The sequence below is a fragment of the Aotus nancymaae genome, unplaced genomic scaffold, assembly GCF_030222135.1.
Source record: "Aotus nancymaae isolate 86718 unplaced genomic scaffold, 86718_ANA_hifiasm-v0.15.2.pri h1tg000004l, whole genome shotgun sequence".
Classification (NCBI taxonomy): Eukaryota; Metazoa; Chordata; class Mammalia; order Primates; family Aotidae; genus Aotus; species Aotus nancymaae.
Genome location: NW_026988415.1, coordinates 48475051 through 48503043, shown reverse-complemented (window position 1 = coordinate 48503043; position 27993 = coordinate 48475051). Strand labels below are relative to the sequence as shown.

General features: G+C 36.7%; 1 pseudogene; it reads left to right on the top strand.

The window, feature by feature from the left end:
- The first annotated feature begins 186 nt into the window (after positions 1 to 186).
- LOC105725090 (elongation factor 1-alpha 1-like) lies at positions 187 to 27993 on the top strand (annotated as a pseudogene).

Sequence of the window (27993 nt, the reverse complement as noted above, 5' to 3'; positions counted from 1 at the left end):
CCTGGGTAGGGTGGAAATTACAGACCTTAGTTACTTATTATAAGTCGCAGGCGCCAACATGGCATGGGTTTGAACTGCTTGCCTGTCACATCAGGGTTACAGAGAACAGTTTCAGCAGAAAGCCAAGGTATGGTGAGGTATGCAGTTTTATGGGGCTTTTACCATGTCACACACCTAAAAGCCAAAATGGGAAAAGAAAAGACTCATATCAGCATCATCATGATTGGACACCAAGATTCGGGCAAGCCCACCCCTACCAGACATCTGGTAGACAAAAGAACCATTAAAAACTTTGAGAAGGAGGCTGCTGAGATGGGAAAGGGCTTCTTCAAGTATGCCTGGGTCTTAGATAAACTGAAAGCTGAGTGTGAATGTGGTGTCACCATTGATATCTCCCCATGGAAATTTTAAATGAGCAAGTACTATATGATTTACTGATGCCCCAACACACAGAAACTTTACGAAAACATGATTACAGGCACATCTTAGGCTGACCGTGCTGTCCTGATGCTAGCTGCTGGTGTTGGTGAATTTGAAGCTAGTATCTCCAAGAAAAGGCAAACCTGGAAGCATGCCTTTCTGGTTGTGAAACAGTTAAAACTGGATGTGAAACAGTTAAACATTTGTGTTAACAAAATGGATTCCACTGAGCCACCCTACACTCAGAAGAAATACGAAGAAATTATTAAGGAAGTGTGCACTTACATTAAGAAAATTGCTTTCATTATTGGAAGAAGTGGCATAGGTACAAAAAAGAAAAAAGAAAATTGGCTACAACCCCAACACAGATGCATGTGTGACAAGTTCTGGTTGGAATGGTGACAATATGCTGGAAACAAGTGCTAATATGCCTTGGATCTAGTGGTGAAAAGTTACCTGTAAAGATGGCAATGTGAGCAGAATCATGCTGCTTGAAACTCTGGACCACATCCTACCACCAACTCATCCAACTGACAAGCCCCTTCTTCTGCCGCTCCAGAATGTCTACAAAATTGGTTATATGGTTACTGTCCCTGGTGGCCAAATGGAAGCTGGTATTCTCAACCCTGGCCTGGTGGTCATCTTTGCTCCATTCAGTGTTACAACTGAAGTAAAGTCTGTTGAAATGTACCATGAAGCTCTGAGTGAAGCTCTTTCTGGGGACAATTTGGACTTCACTGTCTAGAATTTTTCTGTTAAAGATGTTCATCATGGCAACATTGCTGGTGACAGCAAAAATAACCAACTAATTGGCTTCACTGCTTAGGTGATTATCCTGAACCATAAAGGTTAAGTCAGTGCTAGCTATGACCCTGTACTAGATTGTCACACAGCTCACATTGCTTGCAAGTTTGCTGAGATGAAGGAATTGATTGATTACTGTTCTGATAAACAGCTGAAAGATGGCCCTAAATTCTAGAAGTCTGGTCATGCTGCCATTGTGTATATGATTCCTGGCAAGCCCATGTGTGTTGAGAGCTTATTTGACTAGCCTCCTCTGGATTGTTTTGCTGTTTGTGATATGAGACAGACAGTTGCTGTGGATGTCATCAAAGCAGTGGACCAGAATGCTGCTGGAGCTGGCAAGGTCAACAAATATTCCCAGAAAACTCAGAAGGCTAAATGTATATTATCGCTAATACGTGACACCCCACTCTTAATCTGTGGTAGAAGAATGGTCCCAGAACGGTTTGTTTCAGTTGACCATTTAATAGTAAAAGACTGGTTAATGATAACAATGCATCACAAAACCTTCTAAAGAAAAGGAGAGTGTTTTGTGGACCATTTTAGTTTTTCTTATTTTTCTTTTTTGCATATGACAGTTTTAAGTTATTAGTTTTTAAAATCAGTACTTCCTATTTTCTTTTTTCCAACTTTTAAGTTCAGAAAGTATATGTGTGGATTTGTTACATGGGCAAACTGTGTGTCATGGGGATTTGATGTACAGATTATTTTTTCCCCTAGGTAATGAGCATAGTACCAGATAGGTAGTTTTTGATCCTCATTCTCCACCCACTCTCCACCTTAAGTAGGCTCAAGTGTCTATTGTCTGTTGTCCCAGTCTTTGTGTCCATGTGTACTGAATGTTTAGCTTCCACTTGTAAATCAGAACATGCAGTATTTGGTTTTCTGTTCTTGTGTTAGTTCATTTAGAACAATGGCTTCCCACTCTATCAATGTCAATGCAAAGGACATGATTCTGTTCTTATGGCAGTGTAGAATTCTGTGATGTATATGTGCCATATTTTCTTTATCCAGTCCACCACTAATGGTTATCTAGGTTGCTTTCATGTCTTTGCTATTGTGAATAGTATTGTGATGAACATATGCATATATGTGTCTTTACGGTAGAATGATTTAATATTCCTTTGGGTTTATACCCAGCAATAGGATTGCTGGATCAAATGGTACTTCTGTATTAAATTATTAGAGAAATTTCCAACTGCTTTCCATTATGGCTAAACTAATTTTACATTCCCACCAGTAGTGTATAAATGTTCTCTTTTCTCTGCAACCTTGCATCTGTTATTTTTGACTTTTTAGTAATAGCCATTCTGATTGGTGTGAGAATATCTCATTGTGGTTTTCATTTGCATTGCTCTAATAATTTCTGATGTTGAGCATGTTTTCATATGCTCATTGGCTGCATCTATTTTTTCGTTTGAGAAGTACCTGTTCATGTCCTTTGCTCATTTTTTAATGGGGTTGTTTTTTGCTTGTTAATTTAAAGTTCCTTATAGAATCTGAATATTAGACCTTTGTCAGATGCATAGTTTGCAAATATTTTATCCCATTCAGTAGGTTGTTTATTCTGTTGATAATTTCTTTTGCTATGCAAAAGCTCTTTGGTTTAATTAGGTCCCACTTGTCAATTTTTTTTTTTTTTTTTTTTTTTTTGTATTGCTTTTGTTGTCTTCATCATGAAATCTTTGCCAGGGCCTATGTCCAAAATGGTATTTCCTAGGTTTTCTTCTAGGTTTTTCATGGTTTTAGGTATTACATGTAAGTGTTTAATCCACCCTGAGTTGATTTTTATATATGTTGAAAAGAAGGAATCCAGGTTCAATCTTCTGCATGTGGCTAGCCAGTTATCGCAGTACCATTTATTGAATAGGGAGTCCTTTCCCAATTGCTTGTTTTTGTCAGCTTTGTTGAAGATCAGATGATTGTAGATGTGTGGCTGTATTTCAGGGTTCTCTAACCTGTTCCATTGGTCTATGTGTCTATTTTTGTACCACAACCATGCCATTTTGTTTGCTGTAGCCTTATAGTATAGTTTGAAGTCTGGTAGTGTGATGACTCCAGCTGTATTCCTTTTACTTAGAATTGCTTTGGCTATCCAGGCTCTTTTTTCATTCCTTGTAAATTTTAGAGTTTTTTTTTTTTTTCCTAAATCTGTTCAAAATATCACTGGTAGTTTGAAAAGAATAGCATTGAATCTGTGAATTGCTTTGGGCACTATGGCTTTTTTTAACAATATTGATTCTTCCTATCCATGAGCATGGAATGTTTTTCCATTTGTTTATGTCATGTCTGATTTATTTCAGCATTGTTTCATAATACTTATAGAAATATTTCACCTTACTGGTTAACTGTAGTCATAGGTATTTTATTCTTTTTGTGGCTGTTGTGAATAGGATGACGTTCTTGATTTTTCTCTCACCTTGGTACATTGATTTTCTATCTTGAAACTTTTCTGACATTGTTTATCAGATCTAGGTGCCTTTGGGCAAAGACTATGGGGTTTCCACGTATAGAATTATATCATCTGGGATGAGAGATAGTATGACTTCCTTTCTTCCTATTTTGATGCCTTTTGTTTCTTTCTCTTGCCTGATGGCTCTGGCTAGGACTTTAGCATTATCTTGAATAGGCATGGTAAGAGTGGGCATCCTTGTCTTGTTCTGGTTCTCAAGGAAAATGATTTCAGCTTTTGCCCATTCAGTATGATGTTGGTTGTGGTTTCGTTACAGATGGCTCTTATTCTGAGGTATATCACTTTAATGCCTAGTTTGTTGAGGGTTTTTAGCATAAAGGGATGTTGACTTTATTAGTATTGAAAGCCTTTATGGCATCTGTCGATATATCATGTGCTTTTGTTTTTAGTTCTTTTTATGTAAAATCAGTACTTTTTAATGGAAACAACTTGACCAAATATATGTCATAGAATTTTGATACCCATAATATAACTTTAATGAGAAAAAATATATATATTATAGATATTTAATATATAAATATATGTATTTAAGTTATAAAAATATATATTATATATTTATCATGTATAATATGTATTTATATTAACTATATTATATAATATATACTTCAAATAAATATATTTTTAAAAATTTATTGAAATATATCATTTATATAAATATATATTTTGTTTCTATATATATTGATTTTATATACATATATTTATTTTAGATAAATGTAGATACATTTATATAATAAACATTAATTTTATATACATATATAAAAGTTTGATACAAATATACATTTTAATTTTATATTATATACATAAGATTAACAAAATAGACCTCTAGCCAGACTAATAATGAAGAAAAGAGAGAAGAATCAAATAGACACAATAAAAAGTGATGAAAGGGATATCACTGCTGATCCCACAGAAATACAAATTACCATCCAAGAATACTGTAAATACCTCTATGCAAATAAACTAGAAAATCTAGAAGAAATGGATAAATTCCTAGACACATACACTCTCCCAAAACTAAACCAGGAAGAAGTTGAATCTCTGAATAGACCAATAACAAGTTCTGAAATTGAGGCAGTAATTAATAGCCTACTAACCAAAAAAAGCCCAGGACTAGTTGGATTCACAGCCAAATTCTATCAGAGCTACAAAGAGGAGTTGGTAGCATTCCTTCTGAAACTATTCCTAACAATAAAAAAGGAAGGACTCCTCCCTAACTGATTTTATGATGCCAGCATCATCCTGATACCAAAACCTGGCAAAGACACAACAGAAAAAAGAAAATTTCAGGCCAATATCCCTCATGAACATCTATGTGAAAATCCTCAATAAAATACTGGCAAATGGAATCCAGCAGCGCATTAAAAATCTTATCTGCCACAATCATGTCTGTTTCATCCCTGGGATGCCAGGCTGGTTCAATATATGCAAATCAATAAGAGTAATCCATCACATAAACAGAACCAATGACAAAAACCACATAATTATCTCAATAGATGCAGAAAAGGCCTTCAATAAAATTCAACACCTCTTGATGCTAAAAACACTCAATAAACTAGGTATTGATGGAACGTATCTCAAAATACTTAGAGCTATTCATGACAAACCACGGTACATATCATACTGAATGGGCAAAAGCTGGAAGCATTCCCTTTGAAAACTCGCACAAGACAAGGATGCCCTCTTTCACCATTCCTATTCAACATAATATTGGAAGTTCTGGCCAGGGCAATCAGGCAAGAGAAAGAAATAAAGCATATTCAAATAGGAAGAGAGGAAGTCAGATTGTCTATTTGCAGATGACATGATTGTATATTTAGAAAACCCCATCATCTCAGTCCAAAATCTCCTTAAGCTGATAAGCAACTTCAGCCAAGTCTCAGGATACAAAATTGATGTGCAAAAATCACCAGCATTCCTATACACCAATAATAGACAAACAGAGAGCCAAATCATGCACGAACTCCCATTCACAATTGCTACAAAGAGAATAAAATACCAAGGAATACAACTTACAAGGATCTCTTCAAGGAGAACTACCAACCACTGCTCAAGGAAATAAAAGAGGGCACAAACAAATGTTCATGGTTAGGAAGAATCAATATTGTGAAAATGGCCATACTGGACAAAGCAATTTATAGATTCAATGCTATCCTCATCAAGCTACCATTAATTTATTCACAGAATTAGAATAACCTACTTTAAATTTCATATGGAAACATATAAGGGTCTGTGTAGCCAAGACAATCCTAAGCAAAAAGAACAAAACTGAAGGCATCACACTACCAGTCTTCAAACTATACTACAAGGCTACAGTAACCAAAACAGCATGGTACTGGCTCCAAAACAGATATATAAACCAATGGAACAGAACAGAGGCCTCAGAAATCATGCCACACATCTACAGCTATCTGATCCTTGACAAACCTGACAAAAACAAGCCATGGGGAAAGGATTCCCTATTTAATAAATAGTGTTGGAAAAACTGGCTAGATAAACAAGATAAAGGAATTTTGGATGGATTAGCATAGAGAAGAAATGCCTAAGGGACTTCTAAATTACTGCTTTTAAATTTTTGATAGTGATTGTTAACCAGTTGGACAAAAAACAGAAGAGAGCTAAAATTAAAATTAGAAAGATTTCACTTTGGCCAAAGGGTGTATTATTATTTTTAATAACATTCATTTGCTCATTCATCAAACATTTTTGGAGCCTCCATTTTAGTCTGGGCTATTCCAGGGTGCTGAGGTTTTTCAATGATGACCAGTCAGGGCTCAGATTCTAATGGGCTTGAAGCTGGATGGAGCTGGATGTCAAGGTTATAAAATGCCGGGGAAAGATCACTGAAACTGATTAAAGAGTCTCCTTGCATTGTTAATAAATAAATAATTAATTTAAAAAGTTTTATATAAATAAATATACATATTATATATATTTTATTTATGTAACATATTTCGAATACATATAAATATAATTATATATTTGATATAAAGAAATATATATCATACAATATGTTTTTATATATCATTTAATATATTTGATCTTTGTACCAGTTCTTGGCATAGAACATTGACATTTCCTGAGTAATAGTAGTGCCTTTTGTTATTCATAATAAGTCCCTTTTAACATCATCTGTGTTTATGCTAATCAAGTGACTAAACATGGGGCCCCTAGATAGCTTTAGGAAGGGGGTTAGTCACTAGAAAGACAAAACTCATGATTGGTGGGTTAGAACTTACAGTCCCATCTCCTAACATCTGGGGAGGAAATGGAGGTTGAGTTCGGGTTCTATTAAAAACTTTTGTACAGTGCGATTCAGAGAGCTTTGGAGTTGTTGAACACATTGAAATGCTAGGAGGATGGTGCATTCAGAATGGGAATGGAAGCTCCATATCCCCTTCTCTATAACTTGCCCTGTGTATTTCTTCCAGCTGGCTATTTCCATTTTGTAGCCTTCGTAATAAGCCAGTAAACCTAAGTAAGCTGTTCTCTTGAGTTCTGTGAGTTGTTCTACTCAATTATCAAACCTGAGGAGGCATATGGGGTTGTGGAAACTCATTAATTTATAGTCAATTGGTCAGAATTATAGGTGGTTTCCAGGACTTGTAACTGGTTTCTGAAGTTGGGGAAGTCTTGTGGGACTAAGCATTTAACTTGTTGTTTATGTGCAAACTCTAGGAGTTAGTGTCAGAATTGACTTGAATTATTGGATACCCAGTTGGTGTCAAAGAATTGGTTATTGGTTTCAGAAAAACACATGTACACATTTGGCTTCAGCAGTGGTATCAGAGAAAGTACCACCACAGTCTTGTCTTTTTTTCTTGGAAAGCAGAAAAAAAAGGGTAGTAGTATGAGTTCTTGTTCCTATAGCTGTCTTGAGGCCACAACTGATACTCCTAATCCCTCTTTTTTCATATTTGCTAGATTCCCTTTACCATCAGTTAATACCCCTAGTGATCCAGGGGGTTTACCTGGGTGAGATGACCCATATTCTTTCAATGGACTGAATTGTGTTCTTCCAAAATTCATATGTTGAAGTCCTAACCCCAGTCATGAGTGTGACTGTATTTGAATATAGGGCCTTCGGAGGTAACTAAAATTAAATGAGGTCATAAGCATAGGACCTGATAAGGTTTGGCTATGTGTCCCCACCCAAATCTCATGTCTGATTGTAATCCCCACATGTCAGGGGAGGGGCCTGGTGGGAGGCGATTAAATCATGGGGCAAACTTCCTCCTTGCTGTTCTTCATGAGATCTGGTTGACTGAAAGTGTGTAGCACTTTCCCCTTCACACTCTCTCTCCTGCTTAGACATGTGAAGATGTGCTCACTTCTCTTTTGCCTTCTGCCATGATTGTAAGTTTCCTGAGGCCTCCTGGTCATGCTTCCTGCTAAGCCTGTGGAACTGTGAGTCAAACCTCTTTTCTTCATGAATTACCCACTCCTGGGTAGTTCCTTATAGCAATGTGAGAACAGACTAATCTAGGGCCCTAATCTGCTAAGATTTCTGGCCTTATACAAAGAGGAAGAGAGGAGATTTTTTTCACTTTTCATGCATTTACACCAATGAAAAGATATGTGAGAACAAAGAAGCTGCTTGCAAGCCAGAAAGGAAGCCCTTACCAGAAACTAAACTTTTCCAGATATTGATCTGGGTGTTCCAGCCTTGAGAATTATTAGGAAATAAATTTTCGTTGTGTAAGCTATCTAGACTGTGATATTTTATTAACACAGCTCAAGCAGACTAAAACAGTCATCCTTAAGAGTTCTGAGTCCCCTGTTACTGTCTTAGTCCATTGGTGCTAGTATAACAAAATTCAAGAGACTGGATAATTTAAAATAAACAGAAATTTATTTATTTATTTTTTTTTACAGTTTTGAAGCCTAGGAAGTCCAAAGATTAAGTTGCTGGCATTCAGTGTCTGCTGAGGGCCTTCTTGCTGATCCTCACATGGTGGGAGGTGGAAGGGCAAAAAAGGGGATGAATGCTTTGTCCTCACATATTAGAATAGCACAAGAGCCAAAATGGGCCTAAGCTAGTTCTCTCTAACCCTTTTATAATCCATTTGTGGGGGCAAAGCTCTCATGACTTAATCACCTCTTCACAGGTCCCATCTCAATACCGTTACAATGGGGATTAAATTTTAATGTGAATTCTGGAGGAGACATATTTAAGCCATAGCAGTCACTATGCCTTTCTCAGGTCATGGCTTCTGCCCTTGTCCATTTACTGCAAAATTGGGCAGGAGAGTACAAATATGCAATGGATAAATAGAATCCCAAATGTATACTTCTCTGTCCTGCTATGTAATAGTTGTCCTGTCTCCTCCAGGTTATCAAAATCAAATACCCTTGCCAATATGGAAACTAATTTTTTTGCTTGTTGGTCTCTTGGTTCTAGGAGCCTAAAGTTACCAGAGGGCAGCTGTAACTTAAAGTTTAATAAGTATTTTACTATATCCCTTGTTTAAGCATACTCTGCCTTGGAACCAGGATTTCTAGACCCCTGAAAATTTCCACATCCTAATCCCTAGTCACTGTGGCTATGTTACATTACATGGCAAATGGAACTTTACAGATGTAATTAAGGTTACTAATCAGCTGACCTTAAGATAGAGCAATTATCCTGGATATCCAGGTGGGCCCAAACTAATCACATGGACCCTTAAAAGCAGGAAAGTGTTCTCTTAGAAGAGATGAATTAGAAGAAAAAGTCAGAGATTTAAAGCATGACAAGGACCTGATATGCTGTTGCTGATTTTAAGATGGAGGAGGCAACATAATGAGGAATGCAGGTAACCTTAATGAGTTGAAACAGGTTTCTAGGTGAGAGCCAGCAATGAAAAGAGGACCCCAGGCCTACATCCATAAAGAACTAAATTCATCCAACAACCTCAAAATCTTTGTAGTAGATTCTACTCCAGAACTTTGAGATAAGACTCCACATCCGTCAGTACCTTGGTATCAGCTTCATGAGACCCTTGATAGAAAGAGCCAACCATAACTTCTTAGCTACAGAACTATGGGATAACATTTGTGTCATTTTAAGCTGCTAAGTAATTTGTTACAGCAGCAATAGGAAATGAATGCATCCAGAGTCTGGAGTTGCAGAGACAGGAAGCGCACATTGCCAAGTGAGTCATTGCGGGTGATGATAAGCAGGGTCATTCCTACTTTTACCTCTTGTCTCTTAGAGATATGTATGATACATACTGGAGACATGGCATTATATAAAGGTCATTTAATTAGGTTATATACCATATCCTTGTGGGTTGTACACCATCCTTTTAAGATATGGTCTCAAGCTGGCATCTCAATTGATTCTTTATTATTACAACAATTTATAGGCCATCAGCATCTAAATTATGTAGTATGTCATAGGATCAGAGAATCTCGTGGATATAAACCCACTACTAAAAACCCTTTTCTGTAAAATTGGTCCCTTGATCTCCAACAAAATTGTGTGGTATCCTATTGATGCAGCAAGCACTCTGTAAGTTCCTAGGTAGTCATGCTGGCCAAGGGAAGAAAGCAAAGCTCATAGCTAGGATATATGTCAATTCCAATAATGAAGAGAATTGCCTCCGCAATCTGGGATGGAAGGCATCTGATGTAATCCCCTTGCCACCACGTGGTTGATTGGTCTCCTTGAAGGAAAGTACCATGATAGTGACTTAGATATAGTCTCTGTTTATCGCTGGGGTTCTATATTTGGCAGCAGCAGTAGCTAGTTCAGTCTTGGTTAGTGAGACTCAATGGTGTTTAACCCATGCTTAGCCTCCATACTTGTGATCAGAGCTTTTTCATTCATGTGGCCATTGTACCAGACTGGAATAACCTAATTGGCCTAATTATGCTTTCTCTTTTGTTATTTAGTGCCTCTTTCATGCTCTCTCGTAAGTGTTAAAATGCAAAACAAATATCTTCACATTGCATGCCAATTCCCATAAGTCAATACATTATGTTTCTTACACTGACCTCTTTATCCTTGATTTTTCAATCTTTTTTTCTTGTAAGTTCCTGACGAAACAGCCAAAACACTTTCTGCTGCCTGTATGTTCACATAGATTCTAACTTCTGGCCATTTTTTTTTTCACAAATTGGATAATCTGTTGTATCACGAGGAATTGTGGCCACTGGAGAGATTTTCCTTCATGACTATCTTTTAAAGCCACCCCTGAGTAGGGCTCAAGAGCAGTCAGAGTTCATTTTCAGCTTCTACCCATATACTAAGCTGATCCAGTCATGAAGTAAACTTAGCATTTTTCTTTTTCCATTAGCTGATCAGAAGGGACTGTCCCCATCTCACTATAGGTGTGAACTTAGAAGAGAAAGTAGTGTAACACAGCAGATGATCTGGGGATAAAGACCACTTGCTCATGCAGCTTACAATTGACTTTTGGCTCTGCTAGTGCTTGGTCTGGGATGTACTGCCTCCAGCTAATGATGACTTTGGTTCTGCCTGACATTAAGACTTGTTTGATCTGAGATAACCCAGATCTTGATGAGCAGTTTGGGATGTATATACAACTTTCAAAACACGCTCTCAGGTGAGGAATGGGCCTGTGGTAGAGACACAACAGCTGACTACAATCTATATGAGTTTGTTCTCCACATAGCTGCTAAAAGATGACTTTAACAGTGCTATGGTCTGAATATGTTTATCACCTCCATATTCATATATTGAAATCCTAACCTCAAGGTGATGGTATTTGAAGGTGAGACTTTTGGGAGGTGATTAGGCTCCATTTGTATAAATGGGATTAGTGCTCTTATAAAAGAGACTAAAAAGAGAACAACCCTCCCTGATTCTGCCATATAAAGTTAAAATGACCACCTAGGAAGGAAGCCCTCATCAGACACTGAATAAGCCAGTGCCTCAGTGTAGGAGTAGCCAGCCTCCAGAACTGTGAGAAAGAAGTTTCGGATATTTATAAGTCATGTGTCTATGGTATTTTGTTATAACAGCCTGAGCTAAGACAAAAAAAATGTCAAATAAATGTCGCTTTTCTGGTCAAGACCCTTCAGTGGCTTCTCATGTCACTCAAAACCCAACATGATTGCAATGGCCTACAAGCCCCCATATGATCGAGTACTTTCATATATATTTGCCTTCATTTAAAACCACTGTTGGCCAGGTGCAGTAGCTCATGCCTGTAATCCCAGCACTTTGGGAGGCTGAGGCGGGTGGATCGCTTGAAGTCAGGAGTTTGAGACCAGGCTGGCCAATATGGCAAAACCCCATTTCCACTAAAAATACAAAAATTAGCCAGGTGTGGAGGTACATACCTGTAATACCAGCTACTTGGAAGGCTGAGGCAGAAGAATCGATTGAATCTTGGAGCAAATTAAAGCTGCAAAGCAAGTTGCTCTGTCACTTGGGTATTGGGACCCAGTAGACTCATAAATACAAAACGTGCCCATGGCATGTTGAGATGCAGGATGGATCCTGGGACAAGCCTCCAGTAGCAAGAAGAAACTCAATGCAGACCCAAAGAGTTTTGGAACACAGCTATGTTTACTTTGGCAAATCATCTTTTTCTCTTTGAGAAATAGCTCCTAACTTGCTGATCTTGGCTCCACATCAAGTACTAATATGACCCAAGCTAGTCATCATGAGACAGGTGTAATTTGATTCACTAAGTCATAAACTTGGACATACAACAGCATTTCATAATTCATAGGAAGTGGTATACACAAGATTAGACTTGAACAGATCAGGAAGGCGTAAGTAATTTGTATAGGTAGATGACTCATATTCCCAATATGCCTATTTCAGCTGCACTAGCATTCTTCTTGCAAATGACACCTTTGACTTCCTGGAGAATTTTTGATGACCAGCTAACAAAGGAAAAAATTTAGCCTGGTTTATAGATGGCTCTGAATAATGTGCTGACACTAGTAAAAAGTGGAGTACTGCAGTATTACAGGCTCACTTAGAGGTTACCCTGAAAGACATTTATCAAGAGAAATCCTTCCAATTGGCTAAAATTCAAGCTGTGTAACTCACTGTCCATTTTGCCTGGAAGGATATATGGCCTCAGGTGTTGATCATTAGTTATTCATGGGTAGTGGCTAATGGTTTGGCTGGGTGGTCAGAAAGTTTGAAATAATAAAATTGGAGGATTGGTGATAAGAAAGTTTAAGTAAAAGGCTTTTGCATGGATCACTTAGAATTAGCACCAACTGGGAGAATGTTTGTATCTCATGTGAACATTCACCAAAAGTCATCCTTGGTGGAACAGGCTTTCAATAATCATATACGAAATGTTATTTTCTTATTATGACAGTTGGAGTTCTTTCCTCAGTCTTCTAGTGCAAACTAGGTGGGTTAATGAAAAATATGGCCATGATGGCAGGAATGGACTTTCTGCCTGGCATCAATAATAGGAAATCCCTCTCACCAAAATTGGCCTTACTAAGTACCCAATTTGCCTACAATAACACCTGATTCTGAGCCCTAATACACCCGGGGACCAGTCAGCCACCTAGTAACAGGTGACAACAGTGGATTTTGTCATGAAGAGGGCTGCATTATTATTTTTATTTTTTGCTGGGATAAAGTATTTTTATTTTCTTTCTTGCTTCTGTTAGTATCATCATCCATGTACTGAATACCATAAACACAGTCATAATATCCCACACAGTATTACCTTTAACAAAGAAATTGTCTTTTAGCAAAAGAAGTAAGGCAATGAGTTGGCTGATTTCCATGTGATTCACTGGTCTTATAAAAAACCACTACACAGAAGCACATTGGTTTTTGGAATGATATACCCTACTAAAGACACAATGATTATTACAATTAGGAGACAGGTATGTAAGATTGGGATACCCTTCTATGGTATTCAGTATTTAATCTCAACCAGTGATCGATGTATGGTCCAGCTTCTTCCATAATTATAGGTCCCATAGGTCTGGGAACCAATGGGAGAAAGTGGGAATGACACCTCTTTCTCATTATTACACCTAATAAAACACTCATGATTTTCAGTTCCCATTTCTGGAATTCTAGGGTTTGTTGATTAAAAGATCTTAGTACTCAAAGGGGTAATGCTTCCACCTGGAGAAACAATAATGATTACATTGAACTGAAAACTGAAATATCAACCATTCATTTCAGATGCCTCATTTACATTGGTTAAACAAGCAAAACATGGAATTACATTATTAACTTGGATAAGATTGCTGTTAAACAATTTAAGTAGAGAGAAGTAGCATCCCTGAAGGTGCTCTTAGTTCAGCTACATCCAATGGTCAGTGATAAAAAGAAATAATATTAAAAGTCTAATCAAGTAGAAAACACTACCCAAAAATATGATACCTTGGAAATCGAAGAAAGTGCAGAAGCAGGAAAGTCATTCTGCCATTCTCCTACCCCCTTTCTTCTGAAACAGGCCATAGAAACTAGAATTCCTCTCATTGCTTATTCCTTGGAGCAGGCCATAAAAGCTATGAAGGTCATCCTCTGACCTTCTGCCTCCCTTCTTTCCAGAAGACCCTCATATAATAGGTGTCCTAGCCTATACCCATAGGGAAGGAATGTCAGACAAAAACACCAAGAAAAATCGGAACAGGCCTTGCTCAGTACCCCCCACCCATTAGTTTACTACCATTACATCATACCCTTTTGTTCTTTAATCATACTTCTGCAAGGCCTTCCACAAAAATATACACGTCTCCCTGTTTCTTTGGGTTTTCATTTCTAAAGGCTCCCTTGTCAGGTAAAACTTACATTAAATAAATTTGTATGCTTATCTCTTGTTCATCTGTCTTTTCTTATTGGGACCTCAGCCACTAATCTTGTAATAAGTGAGAACAAGATTTATTTTTTTTCCCCTACAAGGCAGAACCACTGAGAGCTTAGATCCCTCAGGAAAAGACATTTGGTGACTCACAGGTAAAGAACCCTAGCAAGTAAAGATGCTGGCTGAGAGAAAATAAAAAATGAAATGGGAAGTAGAGGAATAAAGTCATTAATACCAGTTGTGGCCTTGTGATTAGATACAGAAAAGAGGACTGTAGCCTCAATCTATGTCATTCTCCTTGCTGCTGTATGCTGTCGCATATTTTAACAAATTTTCTCCTACCTTCCTAAACATTAAACAGGTGTATTATTAATCATCAAAGTTATAGGGTATTTTGTTATCATTAAACTTATCAGTTAGAATATTGAGAAGGAATAATTTTATGTTGTAAAAAGAGGAACAGTGGCTATTACTGAGACACCATGGCTTTAGAACTACATAAGACAAGGAAAAGAACTATTTGCAGATAACTTTTGTAGAGAAAGCAGTTTTGTTCAATTTAATGAATGCTATTTTAAAATTAATAATGTATTTTTCTTTTGAGTAAACATGATCGAAAAAGACATTGTTTGAAAATTTATTTTTCTTTATTAAATTATAATTTTTTTCTCATGTTTGAGAAAATTTGGATTTGACTACTGGCTAAATATGTACCCAATAAATAAGTTTGTGATATTCTTAACTACATTCCTAAAATGTATATATTGTATAAAATTATTTTTAGAACTAGAGACACACTGCCGTAGTGTGATGTGCCAGAAGATGTTTCAGAATGTATTTAAGAGAAATTTTTTTTTAATGCCAAGATTTTCATAGTGGTGCTTGTGAATTTGGCTTTTGTCCAAATGTATTTCAATAAAGAAAATATTCTCCATGGAACAACTGATCTTCCTCTATTCCATTCTACAGTGAAATCATGTCCAGAAACTGGGACACTGAAAGAAAGTGACTATAATGAGATAAGTGGAGGATTATTTTGACCTTATTGTAGAATCTAGAAGAAAGGGAATGTTGCTAAGAAAGAAACATCAGAACAATAGAAAATTATTGGTTAATTGTTTCATTTAAAAATATTCTTTGTTTTCCATTTGCCTCATGTGAAAATCTCCTATTAAAATTTTACTAAAACCGTAATACCTCCTGCTGTGAAAATCTGTTTTACACCATCCTTAATGATTCTAATATGAGAGTTTCTAATATATCTTGAAGCAGTTCAATGAAAGGATAGCTACAAAGGATACATTTAACTTACTTTAAAATTTTCTTTTTATTTATTTAACTATTTTAATTAACATTTGACTCTGATGTGTTTGAAAAACAGGAGAAAACACCAAATAATTATTATTACCAATGCCATGCAATTTTCTGCTTTTACTAATGACCTTTTATAGGAGGTAAATTTATGAAAGGATACGGTATAGTTTTTCAATGATAAAATATTACATTAATCTTAACTTTGAAAAGAGCACATTTTTGCAGGAGGGAAATATGTAAGCATGTGAATTATTTTTCTTTGGTTATAAGTAGCAATTTGTTTCTGTGGGATTTGTGTTGCTGGTAGAGTATTCAGTGCACCTACATCATCTATTTTTAGCACTGGCACATGGTCATAGACTGTACTATATATGGAAAACATGCTCATACACACTTATTTTGCTAAAATATAGTGTTTAGTGCCTTGTTTTCCATCAACTCAATATAAGGGATTTTTCATGTGGAAATATAATTCCCCTGCCCTCTTTCTTTGAGCTATGCTCCAGTCTTAAATCCAGTAAAATTCATGTTTACTATTCTCTAGTAAAAATAGCACAATGGTGAGAAAAAATATAATTGTACACCATTCACTTTAATACCATCATTACAATAAGAGTTTAATTTACCATCATCTGATATTTAGTAGCAAAATGAATGTAGTTCACTTTGACACTGCCCTGATTGCAGATATCCTAATGAATAGTTCTATGATTGATTGGGTAGATGACATCAGCACAATTATAGGCCTGTGTGAGCATTAAATAGCCAAATTGTTGGGGGGAGAAACACATGAAAGCCTGGAGTGGAATGTAGATAGAGTTGGAATATAAGCAGGGTTCGAGTAGAATAGAACCCTTCTTTATGGAAATGTGCTTGGAACAATTTCACAGGAAGCAGTTGCTGGTAGGCACTATTGCTATAGCTGGAAGAACAATTTTCTCTTTTGTAACAACAACAACAAAATGCACTGCCCCAGCATCACACCCTCTTTCTTAGCTTAGGTTGCCAAGACAGGATTTTCCCAACTAGATCTTCAATTCAATTCTATAACATAATTCTTTCTTTCTGATATTATAAATTAAAAATCAATGAATTGAGAATCACAACCTTTTTAAAACAAAAATTCAAAAGCATGAATTGTGTGTGCCTAATTGAATTAAAGAAAACCATTTCACCAATGAATTATGCTTTTCTTCATTCATTCTTATTCAGGATGTTGGTTTGAAGAAAATTTTACAGTGCTCCATTCTCAATCGCTCCTTGCTCTCTTTTTCTACCCCCCACCTCAATACACATGCACACACACCCTACACAATTAGTTAAAACCAAACTAAATTATTTGGATCAGAGCTTTCTTAAGCTTTTTGAACCTTTCCCAGGATCATGCTTAAATATTCCTGTTGTAGCTTCGATAAATAACAGCTGGAGGTATGGAATGGTGGACACACGGAAGACTAGGTCATCATTTTCATTATTTCAGCCCTTAACGGGTTTATAATTCAGCTGTGCTAGAGCACAGTATGTGCTGATTTACACATCTTCAGTCGACACAGACATTTCCTGAAAATAAAACACTGGGATTAGTATTACATGGCATCTTCCAATGCAAAAGATTAATTTGCGTTAAAAAATAGGATCCACTCTTCAAAAGGCTACATATAACTCATGCTGTATGTTATATATCTTAAAATAATTATGTGAAGGATTAATAAAAACATAATATTGCTATTCAATTACTTCTTGGTCTCTCAGAGATTGGTACTACATGCTATGAGTTGAGATATTGGAGAAAACATAGTTGGGGCTAAGTCAGAACATAGCACAGCACCATCCCTCCTCGTTGTATTTTAGTTGATACCAATGATATATAAATAGTCTCCCAAACTTGGATGGTAATCAGAATGAATATGGGAGCTCATATAAAAGAAGAATTTCTGGGCTTTACCTCAGACTTACTGAGTCAGAATCTGTATTTTCTCCAGCACCCCCAATTGCTGGTGGTTTTGACACAGCCAGTAAGACCTATGCCTGAAACTTCTCTGTATTAGATTGAACATCTAAGCTCAGGTCCTATTCTTGGCAGCAAAACTGCTTTGTGTCCATGCTCACAACGCTACTTCACTTCTCCAAACCTGTTTCACCATCCCAGTTGTGAGGAGATACTGCTAAATACAAATAAACAAATTATTCCTCTGGGCCTAAAACATCAAACAGGGTCTAAAAATTATACTACATTTAGGCGCTGCTTATACAAAATGAAACTAGCTTTCATTTTGTAGGGACAATATAGGAACATCATTGTACTTTTTAACATTATGAAACATACAGGTTGGTTAATTTGGGCTTGTTTAAACAAATCACAGGGCCAAGGGACGATATTGCAGCTGAAGATGGTTAATTTAAGAGCAAATGAAGATCTTTTCATGAAGCAGGTAGTAAATCTATGAAAGTAATTAGAGTGATAAATGACCAACCCCAAAACATAAATAGGTTCAAGAAGCATTTTAATAAGTTGTGGAGGATTAATCCATAATGGATTTTTATGGAAGATAAGAAGCTTTTGAGATGACCCAGTATTAAAGCAAGAATGGGAAACAATGGAAGTGCAAATGCAAGTTTTTCCATCTGATAAAATTCTTGAAGACCCAACCACAGGCATCTAAGATATAGTTTGCTTTTATATCAATGGATTTAAAGAATTTTGAAATTACTGAATATTATCTTTCTTCCACTACATAGTAGATTACTGTACAAATCAAATAGTCTCATAGAGTTTTAGAACTTTTAAAATGATTTCAATGTGGAAACTGGAGCCAGTGCTTACAGATTTCAGAAGTATAAATGTAAACTGAAACAAAGCAGCTCATTTTTACTGCTTGTAAAATGATGTGTCATCAAAATTAGACATACTAATGGATCATTAAGTTATTAAACTTGTCTCTTTTAATTTGTTCTGGTACCTGGTATTCTGGTTAATTTATGGTGATTGACAAATGTGCTGATAAAGTGCCCTGGGTCATCTGTATAAAACTTGGAGGTAGATGCTATTTAAATTAGCAGTTTTCTAAGCACACTTAAGTAATCAGTGTGGCTTCCACTTACATTTCGGACAAGATGTAAAAGAATTTTCTATTAATTTCAAGCAGTTCAGTAGTGCACGTTGAGATTACTATTAGGTTGGTGCAAAATCAATTGCAGTTTAAACAATTACTTTTTTTTTTTTTTTTGCTAAGCTGCTAGGTGACAGTGGTCAATTTAGACAAGGAAAAATGAGGGTAACAGTCAAGCTTTTTTTTTTTTTGAAAGAAAGAAAGAAAGAAAAAGAATAAAGAAGAGGAGGAAAAAGGAAGAGAAAGAGAGAGAGAGAATAGGAGTATTGCTTTCTTGCCCAGGCTAGAATGCATTTTAGTAATGGGTATTGAAAACCTCTTTTATACAATAATTATACTTGATGTAAACAGGAAGGAATAAGGGAAGAAAATAACAAACAAACAGCCAACCAATATTTCATTTAAACCTATGAAATGCTATGCGATTACTGAGGAGTGATTTACTTCCAATTATGTAGTCACTTATGGAATAGCTGTGAGGTGGTAATGTGTGTTTTGTGTATTTGAAGTGGAGAGTTCTATAAATGTTTATTGAGTTTACTTGTTCCGGGTCTGAGTTCAAGTCCTGGATGTCCTTGTTAATTTTCTGTCTCGTTGATCTATAAAATTGTTAGCTCTTCTTGTTGCATTGATCCTTATGCCATTATGTAATGTCTTTCTTTGCCTCTTTTGCTCTTTGTTGCTTTAAAGTCTACTTTATCAGAGGCGAGAATTGCATCTCCTGCTTTTTGTTTATTTGTTTATTTTTACTCTCTGATTGGTTGATAAATCTTCCTCCTTCTCTTTGTTTTGAGTCTTTGTGTATCATTGCATGTGAGATGGGTCTGGATGCAGCATACCGATGGGTTTTGGCTTTTTATCCGATTAGAATATATATAACTTTAATACTGGCATTTGATGCTAGCTAGCTGTTTTGCCTGTTAGTGTAAATTTTTCATTGTGTTAATGTTCTTTTCTTTTTGATATATTTTTGGAAAGGCTGATATAGGTTGTTCCTAATTTTTCCTTCGATTATAAAGCTTAGTTTGGCTGGATAGGAAATTCTGGGTTGAAAGTTCTTTTCTTTAAGGATGTTAAATATTGGTCCCCACTCTTTTCTGGCTTGTAGGGTTTCTGCTGAGAGATCCGCTGTAAGTCTGATAGGTTTCCCTTTATGGGTAACCTGACCTTTCTCTCTGGCTGCCCTTAGTATTTTCTCCTTCATTTCAACCCTAATAAATCTGGCAATTATGTGCCTTGGGGTTGGTCTTCTTGAAGAATATCTTTGTGGTGTTCTCTGTATTACCTGGAGTTGAATATTACCCTGCCTTGCCAGGTTGGGAAAGTTTTCCTGAATGATATCCTGAAGAGTATTTTCCAACTTAGATTCATTCTCTTCATGACATTCAGGTATACCTATCAAACGTAAATTAGGTCTTTTCACATAGTCCCATATTTCCTGGAGACTTTGCTCTTTCCTTTTCATCCTTTTTTCTCCAATCTTGGCTTCTCGTTTCATTTCACTGAGCTGGTCCTCGACTTCTGATATCCTTTCTTCTGCTTGATCAATTCGACTGTTTAAACTTGTGCATGCTTCGCGAAGTTCTCGTGTTGTGTTTTTCAGCTCCATCAATTCACTTATATTCCTCTCTAAATTGTCCATTCTCGTTAACATTTCGTCAAACCTTTTTTCAAGGTTCTTAGTTTCTTTGCATTGGGTTAGAGCAAGTTCTTTTAATTCACAGAAGTTTCTTATCACCCACGTTTTGAAACCTGCTTCTGTTATTGGAACACACTCGTAATCTATTAAGCCTTGTTCCGTTACTGATGAGGAAATATGATCCCCTGTAGAGGGACAGGCATTCTGATTTTGAGTATTCTCTGCCTTTTTACGCTGGTTTCTTCACTTCATTATATATTTATCCGTCTCTTGTCTTTGTAATTACCGACTTTCTAACTAGGTCTCTGAGCAGATGTCCAACTTGTTGATTCCCAGCACCAAAATCTGAACAATCCACTGCGCCGGCCAAAACAGCGGTGTTAAGATTGATGGTGCTTTTCTGCCCGGGAATCTCTGGACTCTGCACCAAAAACTGGCGCGCTAAGGTACCAGCAAAACCGCCGCGCAGGCCACAAGAGTCGCCCTGGCGACACGTGGGGCTCCTCTGCTGGGAATCTCCTTAGTTATCTTTTCTCCTTTGCTGTGTCCTGAGAGTTAGAGCAAACTGAAAACATGACAAAGTATTAATACATTTTTCTAAACTAAAGCCTAGTTTTTCTTGATGTCCTGTTATCTTTGTGAAGGTTAAGGTTATAAGTACCAGCAGAGTTAATCTGGCTCTGCAACTATGCTGTAATATTCAACACAGGAAGCTTCTGTGCCTAGTGTATCTCTGACTCTACCAGTTGCTGGGAAATGGTAGATTGAAGGACATTCAGAGTGGTTCATAATTTTGAAAAATCAATTATCAGTTAATAGAGCCTTTAGGATACCCTAGTTTTCAAGCATGGCATTCTGCCACAAAAACACTCAAAAACTTTTTGCTGTTACAGTTACATGTAGACAGAAATCCATTCTGTTTCTAGCTCCTTTCGTTAATCAATGCTGGACAAAGCCTAAGGGTTTGTTCACTTAGAAGCAGGCACATTTGATCTGGAAATGCCTTAGTGTATTCCAGGTATGTACCAAATTTCTGATTTTGACTAAGTCTTCCACTTTCTCTAGTGGAGAGCTTCCTACATTTTCTTTTGCCCCATGTAAATGTAAGGAAGTTGACACTATAAAAAAAAAAATATATATATATATATATCATATTATGTGTGTGTGTGTGTGTGTGTATATATATATATATATATAAAAAATAGAAGACAGCTAAACAAATTGATGAAGGTGAATAGAGCTGTTAAGAAAATAAATTATCAGAGTTAGATGACCTCTCTGCCTCCTGCTATCTCAGTAAATCTAGCAAACACAATAATATGACAAAGTGGTCCTAACCTGTAGAACCCTATCTCATATCCTGATGGAAGTTTTTGGCAAAATAAAATTAAGCCAAGTCTAGTGTGACTGACTGATCTGTTTAGCTTGGGGTTGGAAGGTTTCCCAGATGGTAGTACTTTTACTGCTAAAACTGGGATAATTCCTGGGCATTCTGTCACTGTCAGTCACTCTACATCTGATGACATTATTTTGTCTCTGAGCAGGAACACATCTCCTGGAAGGAGTCTACAGATGCCCAGATACGTTGAAGACCAGGCCACACTCCACAAAACATACTATCTTTCTTTGAGGTCTTAATGATACTTGCTTCTCTCTCAACCTCTGACTTGCCTGTGAGATAAAAAGAGCACGAAAAGGCCATGATTTGGGGCCACATGATTGAGTACATTTGGGAAATGATTATATCATGTAAAAATGGCAATGGAGTTGGAAGGAAACCTTGCCATCTTTGTATGCACCTTTGATATGGGTTTATCACAGGGCTGAAGTACTTACTTGGTTAAAAGTACTGACAACTATTCAGTTCAAAATAAGTTTTCAACATTTTCAGAGATATCAATGTCAATTAAAAAGCTTGGTGACTGTCTTAGAGGTAGATAATAAAAATAATTATTTTTGTTTGTGTTCTGAGATTTTAGTGCTTAAATAATAAACTAGAATAATGCTGCATATTAGCAGAGTCCTACAACATCTAACACCAAAGACAAAGAGAATAACAAGTGAAGACAAATTGTGCTACTAATAGATACCTTTGGATCTGCAGCACCTAGAATAATGCTTGGCATATAGTAAGCCCTCCCCAAATATATGTGGAATGAATGAATGATTAGCAGCTATGACATCAAAACACGCAAATTAAATCTATCAGCAAATGTTTATTAAATTCCTGCTAAGTACAAAGCACGAAATCTGAAAGTTCATTTGTTTTGCTTATCCAGTTCTCTCTATTGTTTGAGTATTTTGTTTATCTATGTCAAAGTTCTGACCTATTAAGAAGTGCAGGGATAATAATAGTTTAATTTCTAGCCCAACTAATAGAAATGGTGTTAAAAATCTCAGAAGCCTTTTTGATTAAAATTCTGGGACTGGACACTTTGGATCCCTAATTATTATGTTACCTAGATTGATGCCACTTTTTTGTTCTTTTTCTTTTCCTTTACTTTCTTTTTTTTTTTTTTTTTTGTCTTCGACATAAGCTCTTGCTCTTTTGCCCAGTCTGAAATGTAGTCATGTGATCATAGCTCACTGCAGCCTTGACTTCCTGGGATCAAGCAATCCTTCCACCTCAGTTTCCCAAATAGCTGGGACTACAGGCATATGCTACCAAGCCCGGCCAATTTTTTTTTTTTTTTTTTTTTTTTTAACGAGGCAGGGTTTCCCTGTGTTACCCAGGTTGGTCTCTAACTCCTGGGCTCAAGTGATCCCCCTGCCTCAGCCTCCCAAAATTCTGGAATTACAGGCATAAGCCACCCTGCCTGGCTAAGATGCCGCTTTCTAAATATGATGTTCCAGCTGACCGTGGTCAGGATTAATAGCTATGTGGTTCATACCATACTTTTCCATTTTATTGATGGTTGTGTCAGCAGGATAGAATTGAAAGCCTTAAAAAAGTTCCTTCTTTATTCTATCTGGTCTATTGCAGTAAGAGATACATTTATTCTGATAGGATTTGGTTTTCACAAACCTATTATTTAATTTCTTTTTCCATTCAAATGGCCTGTATATAGATTTAGGGCAATTTTTCCAAATTTGTTTTATAAAGGCAAAGAAGGTAAGCTTAGATGTCTATTATTTCTAGAATCATTTTCCTCCTGGGGAAAATAGATAAATATAAATATATAAATATGCCCTCACTATAGTCCTACAAAAACTTTGACCTTATTTTTATAGAATTTTAGAATACGAGTTATTGGGATCTTAAGATTTGAATACCATTTTTATATCTGAAAATTATCACACAATACAGTCTTTTGTTTCCTTTGACAATCAGTAGAATTCTACAACATGAATTTTTTGTCGAAAAGGAATACAATACAGTCATGTATACCTTAATGATAGGTGTGTTAGTTCATTCTCACACTGCTATAAAGAGCCACCCGAGACTGGGTAATTTATGAAGAAAACAGGTTTAATTGACTCACAGTTTCTCAGACTTAACAAGAAGCATGACTGGGAGACCTCAGGAAATTTATAATCATGACTGACAGGGAAGGGGATGCAAGCACATCTTACCATGGTGGAGCAGGAGAGAGTGAATGAAGGGGGAAGTGCTACACACTTTTAAACCATCAGATCTCATATGCAGCCTTGTCAAATGTGAAAAACCATTTGTTAGTCTATTTTGCTGTGTCTCATTGACCCAGTTCTGGAATAGGCAGAAACCGAAACTTTAACTTGCATGCTTATCTTTGTATCTTATGGCAGGTTAGAATTATCATGTGTTCTATACAGGTTTCACTATCCCTTATACAGCCAGGAAACAAAAGAAGACAGGTTACATGGAAAGATAATATAAAGCACTTGAGAACTAAGGCTTTATAATTACGGGAAACTGGGTTTGCCTCCTTTCTCTTCCATCTTGTAACTAAGCCACTTAGTGTGTGAAAACCATAACATCCGTTGTTTTCTGAGGCTTGATCATACAATTTTACCAACTCATCTTTTGTCACAGTTTACTAGTACAAGAGGAACAGAGGCAAAAGAATGGGGACATAGACAGATCTAGGGTAATTTCTAGGCTACGCATGAAAGAAATCCTTTAGTTTGTTATATGAGCTTTGACTCAGATATATCGCTTCCCTCTGATTGAGTCGCACTAGGGAGAAGCCAACTGAAAATACTAGGAATTAATTATTAAGTCATGTTTATATATTTATATCTTTCATACATATTCATCTATTTATTTAATATTTAGTGCTTTAATTATTAAACTGTTTTTGAACATTGTTTATGGGAGAATATTTTTGGCAGCCTAAATATATTTTCAAGTATAAACAGCTGACTAAGAATCAGAGCATCATACAAACAAGATAGAGCCTCCATTTCCTGAGTCCCTTATGGTGTTTTTGAAATCAAAACACTTAAAACAGGTAAAAGGATAGACTACTTTTCTCTATGTAAAAATATCAGCATGCAATCCATTACCTGAGAAGTTTAGAAGGTGATTCTATACAAGAAAGTTCTTCATTTTAGAACTTTAAGAAAAAATAGTGAAAGTGCTCCTGTTATTTGGAAAGGTACAGAGAAGGTATCAAAAGTTTTCGGTATTTGAGGTTAATTTTATATGAAGAGTAAAATGAAGGACTAGAAGAATTAAAATGATTTGAGGCTTAAACCTTATAGAAAATGTTGTTATTGAATGGCCAGCAAATGTAAGGATATTCAGCAGGTTTAGTGCTTGATTGCACAATGAAGGGGGTAAGAAGTAATAATTGTCAAATTAAAATGGATTGACTTTGGTCTCATCTAATTTCTTGTCTAATGATTCGACGTAACATATAGTTGTAAAGGAAAGCAGCATTGTGTCATTCACATCTTGCAAAATTGAACTGTCCCTAGGCTACTTTGGAAGAGACACCTGCCTGAAGTTTCCTTTTTTCACACAAGATTGTCCACCATCCCATCAGCCAATTATTTTAAATTAATTTGGTCAGCATGAAATGAAATAAGAAGATACTGAAACCATTCAAGGAATATGAAATTCAATCAAATTTCCTACTTTTTTTTATTTATTTATTTTTTTTTATTTTTTATTTTTTATTGCATTTTAGGTTTTGGGGTACATGTGAAAAACATGCAAAGTTGTTGCATAGCTGCATTCATGGCAGTGTGATTTGCTGCCTCCCTCCCCCTCACCCATATCTGGCATTTCTCCCCATGCTATCCCTCCCCAACTCCCCCCCCCCGCTGTCCCCCCCACTCCCCCGCAACAGACCCCCGTGTATAGTGCTCCCCTCCCTGTGTCCATGTGTTCTCCTTGTTCAACACCCTCCTATGAGTGAGAACATGTGGTGTTTGGTTTTGTGTTCTTGTGTCAGTTTGCTGAGAATGATGGTTTCCAGGTTCATCCATGTCCCTACAAAGGACGCGAACTCCTCATTTTTAATGGCTGCATAATATTCCATGGTGTATATGTGCCACATTTTTCCTGTCCAGTCTATCATCGATGGGCATTTGGGTTGGTTCCAGGTCTTTGCTATTGTAAACTGTGCAGCAATGAACATTCGTGTGCATGTGTCCTTATAGTAGAACGATTTATAATCCTTTGGATATATGCCCAGTAATGGGATTGCTGGGTCAAATGGAATTTCTATTTCTAGGTCCTTGAGGAATCGCCACACTGTTTTCCACAGTGGTTGAACTAATTTACACTCCCACCAACAGTGTAAAAGTGTTCCTATTTCTCCACATCCTCTCCAGCATCTATTTTCTCCAGATTTTTTAATGATCGCCATTCTAACTGGCGTGAGATGGTATCTCAATGTAGTTTTGATTTGCATTTCTCTAATGGCCAGTGATGATGAGCATTTTTTCATATGTTTGTTGGCCTCTTGTATGTCTTCTTTTGTAAAGTATCTGTTCATATCCTTCGCCCATTTTTGAATGGGCTTGTTTGTTTTTTTCTTGTAAATCTTTTTTACCTCATTGTAAATTCTGGATATCAGCCCTTTGTCAGATGGGTAGGCTGCAAAAATTTTTTCCCATTCTGTTGGTTGCCGATTCACTCTATTGACTGTTTCTTTTGCCGTGCAGAAGCTGTGGAGTTTGATTAGGTCCCATTTGTCTATTTTGGCTTTTGTTGCCAATGCTTTTGGTGTTTTGGTCATAAAGTCCTTGCCTACGCCTATGTCCTGAATGGTTTTGCCTAGGTTTCCTTCTAGTGTTTTTATGGTGTTAGGCCTTATGTTTAAGTCTTTAATCCATCTGGAGTCAATTTTAGTGTAAGGTGTCAGGAAGGGGTCGAGTTTCTGCTTTCTGCATATGGTTAGCCAGTTTCCCCAACACCACTTATTGAACAGGGAATCCTTTCCCCATTGCTTGTTTTTATCAGGTTTGTCAAAGATCGGGTGGTTGTAGATATGTTGTGTCGCCTCCGACGCCTCTGTTCTGTTCCATTGGTCTATATCTCTGTTTTGGTACCAGTACCATGCTGTTTTGATTACCGTAGCCTTGCAGTAGAGTTTGAAGTCCGGTAGTGTGATGCCTCCTGCTTTGTTCTTTTTGCTTAGAATTGACTTGGCTATGCGGGCTCTCTTTTGGTTCCTTATGAAGTTTAAGGTGGTTTTTTTCCAGTTCTGTGAAGAAGGTCATTGGTAGCTTGATGGGGATAGCATTGAATCTGTAAATTACTTTGGGCAGTATGGCCATTTTCACGACATTAATTCTTCCTAACCATGAACATGGAATGTTTCTCCATCTGTTTGTGTCCTCTCTTATTTCGTTGAGCAGTGGTTTGTAGTTCTCCTTGAAGAGGTCCTTTACGTTCCTTGTTAGTTGTATTCCTAGGTATTTTATTCTCTTTGTAGCAATTGTGAATGGCAGTTCGTTCTTGATTTGGCTCTCTTTATGTCTATTATTGGTGTATAGGAATGCTTGTGATTTTTGCACATTGATTTTGTATCCTGAGACTTTGCTGAAGTTGCTTATCAGTTTCAGGAGATTTTGGGCTGAGATGATAGGATCTTCTAGATATACAATCATGTGGTCTGCAAATAGAGACAATTTGACTTCCTCCTTTCCTAACTGAATACACTTTATTTCTTTTTCTTGCCTGATTGCTCTGGCTAGAACTTCCAATACTATATTGAATAGGAGTGCTCTGAGAGGTGGAAGACCATGTCTGTGAAAGAGAAAAGAAAATCTGAAGACAGAAAAGGCAGACAAGGCCCATTATGAAAGAGAAGTAAAAACATATATTCATCCTAAAGAGGAACCAAAAAGAAGCTCAAGGATCCCAATGCACTCAAGAGGCCTCCCTCAGCCATTTCATTGTTCTGTTCTGAATATTGCCACAAAATCAGAAGAGAACATCCCAACCTGTCCGTTGGTGAAGTTGCAACGAAAGTAGAAGAGATGTGGAATGACGCTGCTGCAGATGACAAGAACCCTTATGATAAGAAGGCCATGAAGCTGAGGAAAAAATACTAA